General features: G+C 35.2%; 1 protein-coding gene across 11 annotated transcripts in view; it reads left to right on the top strand.

Annotated features, from left to right (window-relative positions):
• The window catches only part of TBC1D5 (TBC1 domain family, member 5), a 425203-nt gene that overhangs the window by 9613 nt on the left and 393176 nt on the right, over positions 1-22414 (top strand). For 8 of the 11 annotated variants that reach the window (XM_014537574.1, XM_014537564.1, XM_014537569.1 and 5 more), the window contains exon 2: positions 7664-7756. The exons of 2 other annotated variants lie outside the window; for them this stretch is intronic. The gene's annotated coding sequence lies outside the window, so the exon portion shown is untranslated. Of the gene's footprint in view, positions 1-7663; positions 7757-13177; positions 13252-22414 lie in introns of all 11 variants that reach the window. One more of the 11 variants, XM_014537567.1, reaches the window with a different exon arrangement.

Here is a 22414-nt window from a genome sequence, read left to right as displayed (position 1 = left end):
ATGGCCTGGGCACACCTGGTGGGTTCTGAGGGGGAGTGTCCCAAGAACAAGCATTCTAAGAGTAGGAAGTGGAAGCAGCCAGTCCTGTTAAAGATTATGCTTGGAACTGATGAGCATCACTTCTGCTGTCTTCTATTGGTTGAACAGAGTCAGCCCAGATTTGATGGGAGGAGAATTAAACTCCATCTCCTGATGGAGAAAGTGGCAAAGAACTTGTGACTATGTTTAATCCACTAAACAGACCTAAAAAACAAACAAAATAAAACTATAAAAGTTGTTGGATGAGTTACTTTCTGTCTATATCTTCAACCTCCAAGAATCATGATCATATATCATTAATTTAAAAATAGTCAAAGTACTACTTATAGTGAAAAATTTTAAAATAAATTTTACTCTCAATCTTCTTAAATAATTACTATTTTCTGTTATTCATATAGTTTCTTAATTTTTAAGTTTTAAATACACATATAGCTTCTAATTTCAGTCAGTTCTGTTTCTGTTTAAAAATTTTACCTTTCCTAAATCCTCATGCACTGATGTTATTACTCTGTAAATTTCTAGAAGTGGGATTGTATCAGAGGTATGTATAATTTAGATTTTGATACTTATTGTTAAACTGCCTAATAGATAATATTCATTTATACCCCAACTTTTAGTGCAGGGTGTAAATTACATTTGCCCATAGCCTTGCTACCAAGAAAGTATTGCAAATCATTGTTTTTGGTTAAACTCTTGGTAAAAATTGACAGATTGCTTTTATTATTTCTTCAATGCCTATTTAAGTCCTTTGTCTAATTTTGGGGAAGTTTTTTTCTTATTGATTTCTCAAGCGCTCCTTGCCTATTATATATAGCCAATATTCCTAATTTTATTTTTAAATTCTTCTTATACATTTAAAAAATTATTGTGAAGAATTGTTCAATTTTTATGTACCTCTTTATCTTTATGATTTTGTTTCTTGGCAAAAACAAGATTAAACTCAGTTCTCTCTTATTTGTCTTGTTTTACCACTCTGGCCAATCTTCCAGTAGTTTGAAATACAGATTTTGTATACACACATACTGCAAGTGGGGTAAAACAATCACAGGCCAAGAAATTTTATAGAAGTAATACAGGCTGTGTTTTGGGGAATTAATTTCAGAATCTTACTCATCTCTTAATAGTCTTACAACACAATGGAATTGATCTGTTTTGGGATTTGGAAAAATTCTATCTTCGACAGTGAATCATGTTGAATAAAGGCAAATTGCTGTCAGTGTTAGACTTATGCAAAAAATGAAAGAAACCTTTTAAAATTGAAAACAGTAGAATATGGTCAGCTAGGTTATATGGACAAAACAGTTACCTGAAAAGAATAAGAAATGCTAAAATAATTTTTTTTTCTCCTTAAGAGCTAATGTGATAGTAAGAAATTACCAGGCCAAAATCTACACGAAAACAGGAATTCAGAGAAGTAAGCAGAATATTAAAACTGCTTTCCTTTGAGGGTATTTGTCACATTTTAGGGAACTTTGCCTTTGTTTTGAAAACCTCACAAGGCACATATTTGTATAGAAATTAACGCCCAGAAACGCCCAAGGAGTTGAGTCTGATAGGAAATACCTTTCCTATGAAATTGGAACTCCAAAGAGCAATGCCCATAGAGTATGCGCAAACCAAGATTAAAACCCTTCCTATGCTCTTGCTTATAGGAGCCTGTATGAATAGTTGCTTTGGACATGAAAAAAATACCTATTCCTAAGCAGGCTTTCCCTCTTGACTTGTGGCTCAAATTTAGCATTACCTGTTAGTCCAAAAAAAGCCTCAAGTTGTGAATTTAAAATGGTTTTAGGTCCTTGGCAGAAACAAATGAAAGTCCTTTCAGGTAGGATACATTTTTATCTTAGGTCCTAGGAATTCCCACAAATAATCTTCCAAAGAATTAGTTCACAGTAAAGTATAACCAAGCATGTTAGGTAACAAGACACTATGAGTAGTAAGAAGCAGCAGGAACAGTAGATGGACATAGACCCCTAAAACTTCAGATTTTGGAATTATCAGACAAAGATTACTGGTATAAAACAACTGTTTTTTATGGTTAAAAAAAGATGAAAAATATCTGCAGAGAATAGGAAGTTTAAAACAGATTTGAAAAAGACCTGAATAAAACTAGAATTAAAAAAATACAATAACTAAAATGAAAAACTCAGTGGTTATAGTTAATGGTAGATAAAATACAGCTAAAGAGAATTAATGAACTGGACATAGGAAAGAAGACATTATCCAGAATGTAGCACAAAAAGACAAGGAAATGTATAAAAAGAAAGACATTAAGATATATAGAACATAAAATGAGAAAGCCTGAGAGTATTTCATCAGTTTTCTAATTGTAGAAGTGAGAAATAATAAGAAAGGAGGCAATGTTTGGAGAAGTAATAGCTGAGAATTTCTTAGAGCTGATGAAAAATACCAGTCCATGAATTTAAGAAATTCAGAGAACCACAAGCAGAATATTTAAAAGGAAATTCACATCTAGATACACATCATAGTAACATGGAGAGCACCAGCAACAAGAAGATTATCTTAAAAATTGGCAGAGAACAAAAGACAGATTACCTAAACATTGCAGTTATACTGATAGCTGACTGCTCTAGGAACAGAAAGGGAAGCCAGAAAACAGTGGTTTCATAATCTCACTGGGCTGGGGAAAAAATTGCCAGCTTAATATTTTCTACCCAGTGAAAATACATTTCAAGAATAATGGTGAAATAATAACATTTTCAGGCAGAATTGTAAAATATTATTCTCTGATTGTAAATGTATAGGTTGATATACTTTCTGGTTTGTTCTAGTATTTAGAATGAAGGATTCTAATTAATATAACAAAGCAAATCTTAGCTTCACATAGTTATTCTATTCTTAGAAAATTGTTGTGTTTATACTTAGTAAACAGAGATACAGTTGTACTGATATATTACTCCAAGTTTTGGATCTTTGTTCAGAATCTTCAGTGTTGTAGGGCATCTTTTATGGTGATTAATGCATGCCTTTAAGTCTTGCTCTATCAGTGATATAATTTTAATATTTTTATTTGAAATATTAAAAGTCAAGCCAAGAAGAATTTGGAGAAAATTGTGTCTTGGTATTTGCAAAAATGACTCCTGGAGATGATGACTTTATTCTCATCCCCCAGTCCCCAATACAAATTTCTGGGGGAAAAATAGTGGGGAAAATTTTTTTTAACCCATTAATGGTAGTTTAGAATGATGTAAGAGCAAACAGATCTTAAAGTTGGTTAGATGGACCTGGGTTAAAATCTGGCTCTATCATTTAGTAATTCAGTCTTGGTCATGTGACTTACCCTTTCAGATACTTAGTTTCTCATCTGTAAAATAGGAATAAGACTACTTTACCAGGTATCATGGGAAATAGAGTAATGTTTGTAAAAAGCAGTGAGTACGGTCTGTGGCTGTTATTGGATTTCTGAGTAACACAGAAAAATGAATTGAATCTGGGCAGGAATTTGAAATTGTTACTTTTAATGTTGAAGAGTTATAGATACTTATAATAATGATAAACTTTTTTGACTTTAAGAAATTGTCAGAATGAGATTTGTTGCCTTGGTGGTTAATTTTGCATTAGGTCATCTGTGTATTCTGCGTATAGGTTACATAGCTTCGCATTCTTTAGAAAGTTAAAAAGATTGCCAGCCACCACTATCACCACCACCACCACCACACCACCACCACACCACCACCACCACCACCACCACCCACACACACACACTATTTCTATCTCCTGAAATTGAAGTTTATGATGACAGTTAATACTCTACACCTGAATACTTTAGGAATTTAATTCAGAAAATGGTTATAAAGTATGAACTTAAAACTTTATTCTTTCGTTTTCAGAAGTTAAATATATTTGTTGGCATCCAATAATTTAAAGTATGAGCTATCAGAGCACTCTATTGCTATTTGAATCAAAGATACTAATATCTGTAAAATATTTAGACCTAGATTTTCTTTTCTCTACTTTTTGTTGTTTGTTGTCAAGACATGAATTAGAATCTTTTATGAAGTAGAATTACTTGTACACCTTACAAATTATTAGTTTGTTATTCTTTATTTAACATCCAGACATTTACCTCATTTAATAGTGATAACTATGTGGAATATGTTAGCTGATTGCATTTTTTAAACCACACTTCTTATTATCATAGCAAAATTTAAAAAATCTATAATGATAAAAGTGTAATATGCTAATTAGAAGGGTGTCTTTTGGACATCCTTCCTTCCGGACAAAGCTGCAGTGGGCGGGGGCTGCGGCAGAGGTGGCAGAGGCCCTAGGCCATGGCGGCGGTGAGTGGTGGCTGTGGGCGGGGACCGGGGCCAAGACCCTTGCATGAATTTCGTGCATTGGGCCTCTAGTTATATAACGAAGACAATTCAGTAATTTATAACTTTGCAACTTGACATCATTTTTATTTATTTAATTTATATTTTTTAAAGTCTTATAAATTGATTTTAGAGAGAGGAAGGGAAAGAGAGAAAGAGAGGGAAAGAGAAAGAGGCAGCAGTGTGAGAGAGAAACATCTATCGGTTGCTTCCTATACACTCCCTGACCAGGGATCAAAACTACAACCTAGGTATGTGCCCTGACTGGAATTGAACCTTCAACCTTTCGCTGCATGCGACCACACTCCAAACAACTGAGCCATTTAGGCAAGGCTTGACATCATTTTTAGAATGTTGGTTACAATAATAAGTTGTATTTGTAGCTTTTTAGTTTATTCAGGTTATAGAGACAACTACTGAAAACAAATCAGGCATTTCAAATCTTTCAAGAAGTTCCTTGATCTCCAATCAAGTACTTTAAAAATAATTTGGATAAAAATAGTGACACAAGCCCTAACCGGTTTGGCTCAGTGGATAGAGCTTCGGCCTGTGGACTCAAGGGTCCCAGGTTCGATTCCTGTCAAGGGCATGTATCTTGGTTGCGGGCACATCCCCAGTAGGGAGTGTGCAGGAGGCAGCTGATTGATGTTTCTCTCTCAGCAATGTTTCTGACTCTCTATCCCTCGCCCTTCCTCTCTGTAAAAAATCAATAAAATATATTTTAAAAAAAATAGTGACACAAGTTTGTCTAAATACATACATGCACAAATGCTTCCTATTAAGCATCTTGTTATAATTTTCTTGATTTACTTCAGACATACCTGTTACGCAGAAATTGAGCAACAGCAATTTTTTGTGCAGTTAGGTCATATGATATTGGTATCTATATTGTACTGCTTTTGATCTTGGAAGTAATCCCTTGTAATCACAAACTTTAAAGAACATTAAGATTATACTTTCTAAGTTGATATATTTGCCTTAGTAAAAAAAACCACATAGACATTTTTTTTCTTGTTTACGTTTGACTTTATTTTATATTTTGAGCTTTAGTTTATATTTCACAAGCTGGTAATTTCTTTTTAACTAGTGGTTGTACTATCAGAAAAATTATAGGTTAAAGTGGAATGAGCCTGTTTTTCTTTTTATCTTTAAATTTTTTATATTTTGTGTTATTTCATGATATCAAACTCTATGTGAATCAAAGTCATTCCTTATAGGAATAGAAATTACTATTATAGTCTGTTTATTAGGGTTTATTGATAAATTTCTTCCATGCTCTAGTTTGACTTTTTTGCAGAACCAAAGATTTTTAGATACAGTCGTATCTTCACATCCTATAACAGTATTACAAACCCTGATAAGGTTAAAACAAAAGCAACCTAGTTTTTTTCTTACATGAATGCATGTACCAAGCTGTGACATAAAGTGTATTATTTCAGTAGAGCGGGCTTTTTTTTTTTTTTTTTTTTTTAAAAGAACTAATATAGAGGATATTGTTGACCACATAGCAGGTAGAAAACAAATGTCAAATTTGCACAAAGGGGCTAGGATAATAACTCACTTTCCTCTGAGTTTTCAGACATTAATCAGACAACTAGGCGGAATAATTAATCAACAAGATCTGATAGGGCTATTCTATCAGCATATGATAATAAGTCATGTACAAAGTGAGGGGAGTAGGCTGGATGTGTCTTGGAGATGCTAATCTCATTTTAGAGCTTTTGAATCAGTGAGAAATGTTTATTAATTGGTAATTACTTACAAGCTTTTGAGATAGGTCCTTGTAATTGGTTTATTTGCAGAGGTTGACATAATAGGTACTAAGTAAAGTTCTCTTTATACTTAAACAAATATTTATGCAAAAATGTGTGTGTTTGATAATAATTACTGTTTAAAATACTGGCTAAAGATTGTCTTGTCCTTTTAACCTTTGTATTTTTTTAAAGTAATTCTCTGGTTCATCGTTAGCTTAAAATCACTCACGGGAACATTGCTTCAGAGACAGCAAGAAAGAACCAGACAAAACTGAACCCAAATCTTACTTCTGCTGTTTGCTAGTTAGGTTGGTTGCTTGGAAAAACTATGTAACCTTTTTGGATTTCCATTTCCTCACTGTGAGGTTTTAAGTAAGTACTTTACATAAACTGCCTAGCAGTGTGTAGTTGCTCAGGAAATGCTTGTCCTTACTAACCTCAGGCCCCTCTTTCTTTACATATCTGTCTTTCAAGTCTGTAATCTTAAATTGACCTTTTGCTTTAGTTTTGGGATCATTGTCTAATGGTATTTTTCTGTGATCAAGAACAACTAGCCTGACTGGTGTGGCTCAGTGGTTGAGCTTTGACCTATGAACCAGGAGGTCATGATTTGATTCCCGGTCAGGGCATATGCGCTGTTTGCAGGCTCGGTCCTCATTGTGGGGCGTGCAGGAGGCAACCGATCAATGATTCTCTCTCATCATTGATGTTTCTATTCCTCTCTCTCCCACTCTGAAATCAATACAAAAATATTAAAAAAGAACGACTAATTTAGTGGCTAAGAAATACTGTTCATTCAGAAATTAAAAACAACTAATAGATATTTTTTCTACTCTGGAATGTTTCATTTTCTGAAATATTTTATGGATGGTGAGTGATTGCTGAATTATTTTATTAGACTAATTTATTTAAAGAATTTCATGTAATGATTACAGGAAAGGGGAGTTGAAAAGTCCTGTAATAATCAGTTGTTAACACTGAACTGTTTATAAATTGTGCCCTTATTCCTTATGTTTAAAGTAATTCTTTTCAACTTTAACATTTTATGACCTTTTAAAAAATGTATGAAATAATATTAATGGTTAAAGGTATATTTTTTAACTGATTAGTGTAGTTGGATTTGTCTTGAAAAAGGACTGAATTTTGTGGGTTTGAATAAGTCAGTGACAGGAGGTCTTAAACATTTTTTTCCCTTTGAACAGATGTCTTGGCCTACAGTGACTCCAACTCCCATAATCCTTCCAATTTTCCCCTCTACTAAATAAGTTTTTAAAAAATGACATTTTTATTATAAGTGATTGACTTAATTCAGGCAAACATTGCAGCTGAGGAAAGACTTCATTGCAGTGAGGAACACTTTGGTATGAATAAAATTTTATATTCTTTATTTTTACAAATTTAATGTATGGTTCTTTCCCCCATCCCTTTATCTGTATTCAGAACAATATTTTTTGTGTAATAAGCTTTTTTCAAGATTAAAAGTTTTTATACATATGCTGAGGTGTGTCTAATTCAGTCTATTTTAAATGGCAGTTAAAAACAGAATCAGCCTGGATCCATCCAGAAGACAGTAACCACAGTAGGACTTGTATCAGAGGAAAGTTAATCCAGGAACTGATTGCACAGGTAATTGCTGAGAAGCTAACTGGACTATGAGACAAACCAAATATTAATAATGATACCATTAGGGCTGGGGGAAGATGAGAAAAGCTGGTATGACCAGAGTACAAAAGCCAGGGCTGAGAGTGGGAGGGGAGCTAGAGCCATAGTTGAGACTTCATGGTGGGGTCTGGGACCTCAGAGGGCAGGACTCCTGGAGGGAAATGGAGTTATAAAGCTTCTGCCAAGGATGTGTCAGGAAGTAGGGAGAGTGAAGAGAAATACTCTGGCTTCTCCCTCTTCTGCCTTCTATCACCCCTGAGTGCCTCCCCACCAGCCAAATCTTCCTGGAAGCCAGAGGGCAAGGTTGCTTGGAAATTGCAGTTGCCTATGATAAGCCCGAAAAATGCATCTGAAAGCATTTAGTTGACTAGCTCAACAACTATGTTGCTCGTGTGTAATCCTATATAACAGTAGTTCTCAACCTGTGGGTTGCGACCCCTTTGGGGGTCGAACGACCCTTTCACAGGGGTCGCCTAAGACCATTGGGAAACACATATATAATTACATATTGTTTTTGTGATTAATCACTATGCTTTAATTATGTTCAATTTATAACAATGAAATTGGGGGTCACCACAACATGAGGAACTGTATTAAAGGGTTGCGGCATTAGGAAGGTTGAGAACCACTGCTACATAATAAAAGGCTAATATGCAAATTGTCCCCTTGGGAGTTTGGGAGGTCAACCACTCGCTATGATGTGTGCTGACCACCAGGGGGTGGCGCGGAACGAGGGAAGGCCCTGGCCGGCAGCCAGAAGCCTGGGGAAGGAAGGCCCCAATCGGCCCTGATTGCTGGCCAGGCCTAGGGACTCTACCTGTGCACGAATTTCGTGCACTGGGTCTCTAGTATTAATTAATATACTTGTGCACTTGTGTAGCATTAGCCAGAAAGAAGACTTCTCTTGAAATACCCCCAAACAAATAAATAAACAATCAAAAAAGCCTCTTGATTCTTCTTCTTTTTGCACAATGGATACTCCTTAAAAACCAGTATTAAAATCAGCATCTCAGTTCAGTTAAAACATTTACTGAGTGGCACTATATTAGGTAAATGACTACAAAGTTGAAAACACTTGGTTTTTTGGTCTTGTGATACTCACGGTCTATTGGAAGACTTTATTATTATTTTTTAAAGGACTCTCAATTTTAAAATTTTAATAGAATGTGTGATAAGTTAGAGATGGGGACATGTTTTTGTAGGAACTCAAGAAAGGAGCAGTTAACCCAGTCTTGTAGTTGATGGAATACTTTCAGGAGTTGGAAAATGTGAGCTAAGCTTTAAAAGATTGATAAAGAGAAGTGGAAGGGGCAATTCTGGAAGGAAAAGCTTGAGCAAAGGTTCAAAAACCTAAAAGAGCTTAAAGCATGTATAAGAAATTTTAATCACCATTGCTGGAGCATCAAGTTTGGCTCATAAAATGGGGCTGGGAGCCAGGAAGAGGCCAGGTTATTTTTCTTCGCAAACTTATAGGGAGTTATTGAAGGTGTAGTGGAGTGGCCTGATTACTTTTGTTTTGGCTGTGCTTTTCCATAAATGTGGAAGATGAGGGTGCTGTCTAGAGGTAGGAGACCTATTAAGAGGATATTAGACTAGTCCAGGTAATAGAGGGTAGACATAAGCTTTCAGAGTGTCTTTATGTCTTAGAGTCATTCATTTCATCTAAGTGCCTTCTATCCATGCCGCACTTTGATGCTATTTTGTTTTCACATTACACATGCCTCTCTCTATATTGTTACTTGTTCTCTGAGAATCCCTCTTCTAGGGTCAGAGACCATGCTCTCCAGAAGCAGGCATGGGAATCGGCCGTTATCATCTAGTGCGCTCGGGAGTGCTGGCAGGGTGCTTTGCTCTCCTGCAGCCAGTGACTGCTATGTTCCTGAAATGTCATGGGGTGCAGTCATTTCCTTGAGAAAAATTTCCTGTATTCCTTAATGTAGTTTCTGATATTGAAGAGTGACAGATTTGCAGTGTGACATTTAATTTTAGTAAATATATCTTTTAAAATACCAAAATCCTGCATTTGAATAAGATTCACTTTACACATTGATTTTAATGTATATTTCTAATTTATTCTGATAATAAATGTGAGATTGATGTTATTATTAGTGCTATTTTCTTTCTTTCTTTACAAAATCTCATCTGGGTTGTCTTACTCATTCTCTAGTGGGATTTCTACTGTATCATAAATGAGCAAGACAGAGTTTTTGTCCTTAAGGAGCCTCTGCTCTACAGACATTAAGTCATAATCCAAGGCCTAAGAAATAAGTTAAAGAGAGACACAAATACTATATTGAGGGAATGTAGAGGAAGAAGATATTTACTGTATTTTACTCAAAGGCATATATTTTTTACTCATTTCAATGTTTCTAAAATTGGCACATGTCTTACAATTTGATGGCATCTTAGACTTGAGGAAAATTATATTTTGAGAGAATAATAAAGGAGCATAGCTCTCCGAGGATGAGGAATTTAGTTAAGTGGAGAAAGTGCTAAGAAAAAGCACCTGGTGAGAAAGCCTTGGTGTGCTAAAGGAATGATAAGTGCCTTTGGGAGGTTGTCATTTAGGGCTCAAGAATAACATAAGAAGTGACATTAGGTAGGTGGGTTGAATCAACTTTATAGAAGATTTTGAAGATGAAGCTGTGGAGAGGTGGAATTTTATTCTGTAGAAGGTGGGCAGCTACTGAGGGGTTTTGAGAAGGGGAAGTATGGTACATATTACATTGAATTTCTTGACCCTATTTGGGAATATAATGCTAGAAGGGGGATTGAAGAAAAGGAAATTGTGATGTTTTGAATTAATGACTTGTTTAGCTGAAAGGAAAAGAAGGAAAGATGTTATGGAGGGAGGTATAACTGACAGGAGTTGGTGACTGACTGAATGTGGGAGGTGGAGTAGGTGGTAGTGAGGGCTAGATACCAGAGTTACTATTATTAGAGGCCCCGTGTACGAAATTTGTGCACTTGGGGAAGGGAGGGTTGGCCCCTCAGCCTGGCCTGCACCCTCTTGTAGTCCAGGAGCGCGCCTAAGCCATCAGTCGGACATCCTTGGCACTGCCGCGGAGGTGGGAGAGGCTCCTGCCACCACCACTGCACTCGCCAGCAGTGAGCCCAGCTTCTGGCTGAGTAGCACTTCCCCTGTGGGAGTGCACTGACCACCAAGGGGCAGCGCCTGGGCTGAGCATCTGACCCCAGTGGTCAGTGCATGTCATAGCGACTGGTCGTTCCGCCATTGGGCCAAAACCGGCACTGTGACATCTCCCGAGGGGTCCCAGATAGCGAGAGGGGGCAGGCCAGGCTGAGGGACCCCACTGGTGCACTATTGGGGCCGGAGAGGGACATGGGGGGTTGGCCAGCTGGGGAGGGACTGTAGGAGGGTTCCAGGGCGTGTCTGGCCTGTCTCGCTCAGTCCCGATCACCCGGACCCCAGCAGCAAGCTAACCTACTGGTTGGAGTGTCTGCCCCCTGGTGGTCAGTGCACGTCATAGCAAACAGTTGAGTGGCCTTAGCATATCATTAGCATATTACGCTTTGATTGGTTGAATGGCCAACTGGATGACTGGACACTTAACATATTAGGCTTTTATTATGTAGAACCAGAGGCCTGGTGCACGAAATTTGTGCTTGGGGGGTATCGGGAGGTCCCTCAGCCCAGCCTGCACCCTCTCGCAATCCGGGATCCCTCGGGGGATGTTCAGCTGCCGGGATTGGGCCTAAACCGGCAGTTGGACATCCCTCTCACAGTCTGGGACCGCTGATTCCTAACCACTCGCCTGCCTGCCTGATTGCCCCTAACTGCTCCCCTGCCTGCCTGATCCCCCCTAACTGCCTCTGCCCCGGCCCCTGCTGCAGCGGCTTCGTCCGGAAGGACGTCCAGAAGGTCGTTCGGCTGTCCGGCCTAATAAGAATGTTACGCTTTTATTATTATAGACTAGAGGCCCAGTGTATGAATTTGTGCACAGGAGGGGTCTCTTGGCCTGGCTGGTGATTGGGACCGATCAGCAATGTCTCGCCCAGTCCTGATCGGGGCTGGCCGGAGGGAGGGACTGCGGGAGGTTGGCTGGCCGCGGGATGTTGCCTGTGGGAGCGCACTGATCACCAGGGGGCAGCTCCTGCATTGAGCATCTGCCCCCTGGTGGTCAGTGCGTGTCATAGCTACCAGCCAGTCGTCCGGTCATCTGGTCGTAATGGTCGCTTAGGCTTTTATATATATAGATGCGGGACTAGGACCAGTTTGCTGAGACAATGTATACTGAAATAGGAAAACACATTTGAACTTTGGGACTGTTGTGACACCTTCTGTCATGCATGTAGCAGGGAAGTGGGGAAGTTCAGGTCTGGAAGGAGGAAAGTCAAGGCTGATGACAAAGATTTAGGAGATATCAGCTAGACAAGGGTATAATTTAATTCATTTTAGGGGATGGGATCTATGAAGAGAGTAAGAGAGTAAAGATAGAATATCAGAATGAGGGAGAACTCTCTGCATTTTTTAAATAGCTTTTTTGAGACATAATTCACATACTAAACAATCCACTTTTTTGAAAGTATACAATTTGCCCTAGTTGGTTTGGCTCAGTGGATAAAGCTTGGCCTGCGGACTGAAGGGTTCCGGATTCAATTCCGGTCAAGGTCACATGCCTCGGTTGCAGGCTCGATCCCCAGTGGGGGGTGTGCAGGAGGCAGCGGATTAGTAATTCTCTCTCATCATTGATGTTTCCATCTCTCTCACTCTTCCTCTCTGAAAGTTACAATTCAATGGCTTTATGATACTCAGAGTTGTACAACCATCACTACAATTGATTTTTGAACATTTTAATCGCCTCTAAAATAAACTGTATGGTTTAGCATAGGCTTTACTATTTCTACAAAATAGTCTGTTGGAAATTGATAAGAATTGCATTGAATCTGTAGATCTCTTTGGGTAGTATTGCCATCTTAACAATATTAAATTTTCTATCCATGAACATGGAATGTCTTTTATTTATTTAAGTTGACTTTAATTTATTTAAGCAGTCTATTGTAATTTTCAGTGTATGTATCTTTTACCTCTTTGACTAAATTATTTCTAGGTATTTTATTCTTTTAGAGGCTTTTATAAATGAAAGAGCTTTCTTAATTTCCTTTTTGGTTCATTGCAATTATATAGAATCACAACTGATTTTTTTTTCTTTTTGGTGTTGATTTTGTACCTTGCAACATTGTAGAAATTCTTTATTAGCTATAGTGGCTTTATTTCATTTTTGAATAGAGATAGTTTTACTACTTCTTTTCCAATTTGGAAGCTTTTTTATTTTCTGATCTAGTTACTCTGACTAGAACATACAGTACATTGTTAAATTGCAGTGGTAAAAACAGGAATTCTATTCTTTTTCCTGATCTTAGGGGAAAAGAGTTCAGTCTTCCATCATTGAGTATCCTACTAGTTGTCGATTTTTCCTGAGTGCTGTTTATGTTGAGTAAGTTTCCTTTAATTCCTAGTTTTCTAAACTTTTAATTTTTTTATGAAAGAGTGATTTGGATATTGTTAACTGCATTTTCTGCATCAATTGGTATGATTGTGCCCCGCCCCCTTCCATTCTATTAATGTGTATTACATTGACTGATTTTCTTATGTTGAATTCCTGGCATTCCACTTAGATCATGGTATATAATCCTCTTAAAAATGCTGTTGGATTAATTTGCTACAACTTTGTTGGTCTGTAGTTTTCCTTTCATGTGATGCTTTGTCTGTCCTTTTTATCAGGGTAATATTGGCTGCATAAAATAGGTTATTAAGTATTTCCCTCTTTGTAATTTTTTGGAAGAGCTTGGAAAGAATGGGTGTTAATTCTTTAAATGTTTGGTATAATTCACTGGTGAAGCCATATGGTCCTGGACTTTTCTTTGGGAGGTTTTGGTTACGAATTCAATCTCTTTAGTAGTTTAAGTCATTGAGATTTTTTCTATTTCTTCTTGAGTTATTTTGGGTAATTTGTATTTCTAGGAATTTGTTCATTCATCTAGGTTATCTAATTTGTTGGCCTTCAGTTGGTTCACAGTATTTTATTAACAATACTTTTCATTTCTCTAAGGTCTATAGCAATGTTTCCACTTTTATTTAAGCTTTTAGTTATTTGTGTCTTCTCTTTTTCATTTTTTTTCTAGCTAAAGTTTTGTCCATTTTATTGATATTCTAAAAGAACAACTTTTGGTTTTGTTGATCCTCTATTGTGTTTATCTCTAATTTCTGATTTCCCTTGTGATTTCTACTTTTACCAATTGGTTGTTTAAGACTATTAATTTCAACAAATTTCCTTTTGTTATTGATGTCTAGCTTTATTCCATGTGGTCAGAAAATATACTTTGTATGATTTTAGTCTTTTTAAATTATTGAGACTTATTTTGTGTTACTGATCTTCTTCCTAGATGTTCTTTCCATTATTGAAAGTAGAAGATTGAAGTTTTCAACTATTATACTGGTAGAATCAGTTATTCTTTAATTCTGTTGGGTGTTCTCCATTGACATTATAGTAATTACTGATAAGGAAGCACCTCTGCCATTTTGTTTTTTGTTTTCTGTATGTCTTATACCTTTTGACCCTCATTTTCTCTACTGTCTTTTTTGTGTTTAATTAAACTTTGTAGTCAATCATTTTAATTCCTTCCACATTTCTTTTTGTGTATAGTTTTAGATTTTTTTTGTGTGTGGTTACCATTAGGATGGCTTAACATTTAAAATTTATAATAATGTAGTTGAAATGGATACCAACTTAACTGCAACAGCATACAAATTTCTGCTCCTGAAATACCTCAGTTCTCCTATCTTTTATGTTGTCTTGTTACAAATTACATCTTTATACATTGTATGTCAGTAACAGAGTTATAATTTCTTTTTTTTTTTTTTTAAATTAAAATCAAAAGTATAATAGTGGCCTTTTTCCTCTTTTTTTCCCCCTGACCGAAAACGACAACCGCGCTCTCAGCCACCAGCCCGCTTTGCGCGCGCACCTCCGCACCTGAGTTTTTTCCACACTGCGCCTCCTCTGAGCCTCGGTGTGCTGTTATTTTTCCTTCTAGTTGAAGAGTCTCTCCTCAGCCAGCCTTCCTGTGGTTCTGGGTGATGTCCGTTCCGTCTTTTAGTTGTATTTTTGAAGTGGTTGTTTGCGGCAGCAGTCTCTGGTGTTTACCTATGCCGCCATCTTGGTCTCTCTCGAGTTATAATTTCTTAAATGAAAAATGAGGTTACAAATCAAAAGTATAATAGTGGCCTTTATGTTTTCCATGAATTTATCTTCACTGGAAATCTTTATTTCTTCATATGGTTTTGAGTTACTTTGTAGTTTTGTTTTTTGTGTTTTGTTTTTTTTTTTCATTTAGCCTTACGGACTCCTTTTAGCATTACTTGTTGGACAGGTCTAGTGGCAATCTACTATTTATTTCTTTTATAGTTGTAAAATTTATCAAAAAACAGCTCACCTATGAATTCTATTTACAGCTTCATCACCATTCAGATTTCATAGTTCTTAGTAGAGCACACACTTGCTGTTTTCAATTCTTCCTGTCGAGGAAGTTAGCTTGGCTTCTTACAGAGAGGAGTGTAACTGTTTTTTATGTATTTCTTGTTTAGTTTACATGTATAGTTGTAGAGAAGCTCCACCGACTGTCCTTGACCACTAAATTTGTACTTAATTCACAAAAGTGAAAGCCATCATAAAGAACTCCAACCACTGTCTATTTGGTTTTACCTGATTATGCGTATTAGAATATATAGGAATAATTGGGCCTTCAACAAAAAAATGAAATATTTCTCCTACTTAAACGTTTTGTTGCATAGATTTTCTTATTGTTGTTATAAAAGTCTTTGAGTATAATAGTTTAATTTTTTCAGTAACTATTTTGGAAATTAAATTTAGGTATGTAAGTGCTTCTAGGAACTTAACTTATAAAATGTATTTTCAAGTTTTAACATTTCTAAATAAGTTACACTTAACTGTGAATTTTTATAAATGTTCTTAAAGAGAAAAATCGATACAGTATTATAGCTAATAGATTCTTTTTAGAACAAAAAGATCTGTTTTTGATAAAATACATTGACAGTAAAATAAAGTGAAGATAGTGTGTGACCTATAATTTTTTTCTTAGTGATATAAAAATAAGTGTCTCAAATACAGTGTAATTAAAAGTTATTATAACTACTTATGATTTCTTTGAATTTAATTATCTCAAATTAAATAAATTAAAATTGCATTTATATTTATCTAGAAGTCTATAATTTTTAAACAAAATGCATTTACCAAAAATTATCCCAAAGTTTAGAAAACCCACTAATTTACATTTAAAAACTTAAAATAACCTTTAAGTTAATGATTTTTATTTACCTTTGTTAGAGAGAACTTAAATGCAAAAATAATAACCTATATCTCTTTATATGTAGATGTCAATCCAATTCAAAAGGTGACTGAAAATGAATGACTTTATTGAAAAAACTGCAGTTCTTAAATTTTAGATTAGATATAATTTTTTAATTTTATACAAATTACAAAAATGGCTCAATTATAAAATTCATAAAGATAATTTAAATTCAGAATAATTCAGTTTAATTTAAGATAATTTAAGCTCAAATGTATAATTATAAATAGCTCGACTCCTTAACTATATGGAATTTGAAATGTCATATAACCTTTTTAGATAATTTTCCTAATTAGGTGAGAACAAGGCCTGAACTGTCTCCATTTGATTTTCTTGCTAATATTTGCAATTTAGTACTAGAGTTAATCCTTAATTGCTGAAAAAGAGTTGTCTATAACATGGTTACCAATTATTTTTCTATAGTACAATATGTAATAAATGTTAAGGATGAACTATTCAAGAAATACATGTTAAAAAGTTTCAAAGTAACAGCTTACTAATGGTGTACGTGTGTTTATGTGTGTGTTTGTGTAAAGGTAAAGTTGATTTTTGGTGTGTTCAATGTTGATGGAAAAGAATAGCTGATTAAACCTAGAAACTAATTAAATTAGTTTTCCTTCAGGTATAAAATGTGTGCTCCTCCAACAAAGGCCTGAAGGTCTGGTGTGAGCAGAAGGGCAAGACCCTTTTAAGCACTGTTACGCAAGGAACTAATATAATCATGCTACATTATTTTCAGATTGAATTTTAGTGAGATCATACGAAATGGGACAAATTAATATAATTATTTTAAAATAATACTCAGTGCCAAAGAAAATTAATGATTACTATTGGCAATTTTGTGTCCTATTCCCTGACTTATATATGCATGTGTTCATTGTCTCCTGGAGCGTTTATTAGGGGTGTTTTTGTGGGAAAGCTTATGATTCTCTGACTTAAGACGTTAATCTTCAGATATCAGTGATTTTAGTTATTAGAGTTTCCCTGTAATAAATGCAACTCCTCTTTTGACAAATACAGAGGTGAACTACTAGACTTCTCTCTCTGCAATTTTAAGCCATTTTCAAATGTTTATGATAAAGAATTTTGGCTTTGTGGTTTTTAAATTATGGATGGTATAAGAAAACTTTGCAGTTCGCTTTTACTTAAAAATGTATTTTAAAAGTACATTAATTTTTAATGTTAGTGGTATCTTACTTAAAAACTTGTTTATTCACTTTCATGTTTTAAGTAGAAATCAGGAAGTACCAGTGAAAAGTTTACAATTGTGGGAACTTTTTCTATATATGAATGTGTGTATATATGTAGGTATCTTTTTTCCCCTTGGGTCTTGAAATATAACTATGTAGGCATCTTTTTAAAGCCTGAATTTTTCTCTCCACAAAGAAGACTTGCAGCAGCTAAGAAGAATACATACAAATGTGATTATAACTTTGGGTAAAAACTCAAAAGGCACCCTTTTGGAATGGGTTGGTGGTTAATTAAACTTGGGCTGTCAAAATTTAAAATTATAAGGCCTCATATTCTCATAGCTAGACCATGTATCTGGCTAAAATAATGTCTTGACCTCCCCACCCCCCTTCAAATTTAACCATAAATTTCCAGCTTACATCCATCTTTATTTTAAGCCAGCAAGTTAAGATGTTTTGTGTCTTTTATTTGCTCAGGCATTAACTTTGAATCAATGTAGTTATGGAGTAGTTTGGAGAGAATTTCACTTATTTAAGGACTTGCCCCCGAGCTTTTAAAAATGGCTTGAACTTTTGATTCTTCATGGTTACGTATGTATGTCAATTTTTGCCTTGCTCAGCTGTTATTTATTTTTAGCTGATGGAAGTATAAATTTCTCAGCCCAGTTTTTTCCCTCTATTTAAGTTCCTTTTCCATATCCTTAGAGGTAGCAACATATGAATCTTATGAAGATTAAATGAGCAAGTAAAACTTTTTAAATCTTGGTAAATCGTTTGAATTTGGCAACACTGCTTTAGGTAGGTTAAATGATCATTTCATTTAGTTTATTTGTTATGTATGCCTAGTGATTGTCCTTTCAATATCATATGATAGGCGTGGGGTATGATGCTAAGAAGCAGCAGTTGATTAGATTTTGGATATCTTTTTATATTGTTACATACAGTTTACATATTTTTTTGGTATATTTTCTGATGTTGTTCACCATGCTCTTTCATTTTCCAAGCTTTTAGCCATAATTATATTTGTTCTGTTGTAAAACCTGCATCCCATAAAGTTATTGTGATGCCATAATTTGTTTTGCCAAGTAGGTTTGGTGGATATACCTTTGCTTTCGCTAGATATCTGAACATGGTCTTTTAAATGGTCTGCATTTAGAAATAAAAGAATTTGTTCTGCTTTTAGAGTAGCTATTTTCAACCAGTGTGCCACAGGGATTTTTAAAACATGCAATACCTAACAATTTAGTCAGGAGCTCTGGCCTCTTTTCTCTTAGATTGTCAAATAAAAAAATGACAACAGCCAATACAACAGTCTGGTGTGAATGAATAAAAATTATACCTTTTTTTTTTGTCAGATCGGCAAAAAACATCTTAACTTTTTGGTGTGCCACAGAATTTTAGTAATTAGTGTATGTGTGCCATGAGACGAAAAAGGTTGAAAATCACTGGCTTAGAAGAGTTGATAAGTAAAGTATAGCTTACCTCACATTGAAAGGACAGTTAATGAAATTTGCAATCTGGTTCATTTCAATATAACTCAAAATATATTCAGCCTCTACTAGTACAAAATTGTAACTTTTTGTTTTACAAAGTTACACATTAGAAAATAGACTAAACACAGTTTTGGCTGTGTGAACAGTGTTTCCAATCCACTGGGAGTGGAGATCATTAGCTCTTGAAGCTTGGTCTCTACTAACTTTCTTTACTAAGTCCACTTGGCTGTATGTTATTTATTTACAGTCATCCAGTTCAAGTTCTAAAATGACAGAAAATGCTGATCTGGGATTGTGTTGCAATAGTTGTGGTGGATGTTTTCTTGCTTGTTAGACTGTCTATCTGCGCCTTGTATTAATTAGGAAAGTTTTCAGCTATTATCTATTCAAATATTACCTATACAGTCTTTTAAACATTCTTTTCTAATGTTGATCTATTTATATTTTAGATTATTGCTACTCAAAGTGTGGTCTTCAGATTAGTGCTGATCTACAAACTGACTTTATTGGTCTGTAATGAGTTAAGGACAGAAATTCAAAGCAAGCATTTAGAAACTTTTTGTAGCAACTTGATATTATTACCATGACATCTAAGGACATGGTTTATAAAAAAAGAAATTCACTTTTATTATATTTTACAGATTTTTTTTCTGCAGTGGATTGACAATTTAAAAAAGGGTTCTTCATTTCAGATAGTTTCAGCAGTGTTTTGTTAGACCTCCTCATTCTATTTTTTTGTATCTCTTAACTGCTTTTACATTTTCGTTCTTTGTCTCTCTTAACTGCATTTTGGATAAGTTTTAAGAGTCTTTCTTTCCACTTACTAATTCTTCATATTGACTATACAGTTTAACTTTTACACTGAATCTAACATTTTACCAGTGTTTTTTATTTCTTGAAGTTTTGTTTAATCCATACATATATGTATATTTTAAGCATTTCTATTGCTCAAAACATCCTTATTGTACAATCTTTCCAATAATTGAGGAATCTGCAGTCTAATTTGTCTCATGTTTGTATTGGCTGTCATTCATTGTGTCTGATATTCTGACTTCATTTTTTTTTTTCATTTGAAATGAGTTTTTTGAAAGTTGTTGGACATTTTGAGGTCTGGATTGAAATTATTTTCTTTCACCAAGAGTTTGCCTATGCTTTCCACAGATACCTGTGGCACTAACAGTTTAAGAGCACTTTTAATGACATCTTCATAGGAGACTTATTGGATTATATACATAGTGTGAATTTAGTATAAGAACCTTTGTGATGGTTTCCCTTTGTGATTAAGTGTCAAGAGAATTGATGAAACATTCCTGAAAGCACAAAATCATAGGGATGGATCACACAGATTAGAGGTTTCCAGGGGTTAGGAATGGTGGGGTGAGGGGTAAGTATGATTATAAACAGGTAATAGGAGAAAAATCTTTTTGGCACTTTTTCGCTGTAAACATGATGTAGGTGCGTTTCCCTTTGGTAGACTTTTTAGAGTCTATTTCCGGAGCCTTGTGCAGCCACCAAAAGGTAAGCCCAGTTTTGCCAGTGCTAGGCACTTACTCTCAGAACAAAATTTGGTTTCTGGGTTTGCTTATTCTACTTTGTTTTGTTCATAGCTTATGAGGAGACTGTACTTTCTTGCTATCTAAGCAATTCATTAAAGCAGATTTTTCCCACTAAAATTTAAAAATTGTATCTAACAGTATTAAGGTATCTAGACTGTCATACTGCTGGAAATCAGTGTTTCCATCTGTCTATACTTCAATTTTAGCAAATATGTTGCTATTTTGTGCCTCAGTTCTCTTATATTTGTTATTATAATAAACTATTTTTCTTTATCTCTTTGGTCTATCAGATGTCTAGTGTAAACCCATCACAGTATGCACTCAGTTATGTAGTTATGTCTATTAGTCTTATTTCCTGCTATTCTTTCACCATCCCTATTATGATTTATTACACTTGTATTATAGCCACTATTCTTTCACTCATATTTCATCCTGGTTAAGTGCTGCCTCTTTTGTGGACTCCAACAGTTCCTTCTAGCACCATTGACATTTTGGGCTGAGTAATTCATTTTTGTTGGGGTGCCGTCCTATGCATTGTAGGATGTTAGCAGCATCCCTGTCCTCTACCCACTAGATGCAAATAGTATCTTCCATTTGCAACACCAGACATTACCACACATCCTTTTTTTGGGGGGTGGGGAGCAATATCTTCAATGGTTGAGAACTACTGTTTTAGAACTGTGTGAATCTGGTCTCCATTGAAGATCCTTGTTTGATTATCTCTGCCTGTGGTTTTTTATCTTCTGGATTTTCAGTGGTCCATACTGTCTGGATTGTACATTTTCCACTTATGCACATTTGCTTGTGCATTTCTTTCTTCCCTCTCTGCCCTGTGTGTGTGTTTTGTTTGTGTGTTGCACGTGTACATGTCTGATTTTCCCAAGTTCTAGATGTATTTTACTTTTTTGTTTGCTTGCTATTTTTGGTCAACCCTATACACTTGTTAGTAGTTTCAAATATATCAGTTGCTTGCTCTTTTCCTTATTTTTCCACTTTTATGTGGTAGTAATGGGGGTTTGGAAAATGGAATCATTCTAGAAAATGTGAAGAACTTTGAGGCATTCTAAATTCTAACATTCTACTAATGATAATCATGAGGCTTGCAGATAATAGAGTTAATACCAATGTAATGGTAGTATGTATACCCAATAATAGTGGAAAATTTAAGATAGCATAAGATAGTCATAAAGATAAGAAGGATGTAATTTCTGTTAGCTGTATTTGTTATATAAGTAAACAGAAAAATGTGCAGAGGAGTAGAATTAAAAAATAGACTGAAAAATACAGAAAATGGAAGGATTTGTAGAAGCATGAAGTAGGGATGATTAGTTCTACAGAGTGAGATGAGCAAAGTAATCAATATGTCGAGGTAAATTGTTAGGAATGATGGATTGTAGCATCTGGTTAGGAGTGACTTGTGTAAAGCTGACAGATGTGATATGTGAATATTAGTAAGTTGAAAAGAAGTTCAGAATAGAGAGGTTAGATTCTTCTTACCAACTAAAAAGAAACATGTATTTTTTGTGCTAGTTGGGAAAGATATAACTCAGTTATAGATTTTCCTCCTTTAAAAAATTATCAGTAAATTCTAAGTAATAATATAAATTGAAGCTTGAATTTAACTACTTTTTATAAGGTGCTCCTCATCTAGGCCAAATTTTCATGAAAAATAATCATAAGCTTAATATGTGTTTATTATAGAAAAAGTAGAAAGTAATGAAAAGTATAGGGAACGTGAAAGGTAGTTATAGATCCCAAAGCCTAAAACCACTGTTTTAATTTAGGTCAATTCTATTATCTTGATTTTTAGGTGGTCTTAGTCTTTCTCTCTCTATATGGAAATGATGTATGTGTAAATATATACTGTATGTATATACACTGAGTGGCCAGATTATTATGACCACCTGATGTTTATAGGCAAATTAGCTATAATTTCGCGCTGAAGTTGCTAGAGGGCCAGACCATTATAAATAGGGAAGCAGGTTGTTTACC

The sequence above is a fragment of the Myotis brandtii genome, unplaced genomic scaffold (assembly GCF_000412655.1).
Source record: "Myotis brandtii unplaced genomic scaffold, ASM41265v1 scaffold18, whole genome shotgun sequence".
NCBI lineage: Eukaryota > Metazoa > Chordata > Mammalia > Chiroptera > Vespertilionidae > Myotis > Myotis brandtii.
The sequence above is the reverse complement of the archived record's forward strand: the minus strand, read 5'-3'. Positions and strand labels throughout refer to the sequence as shown.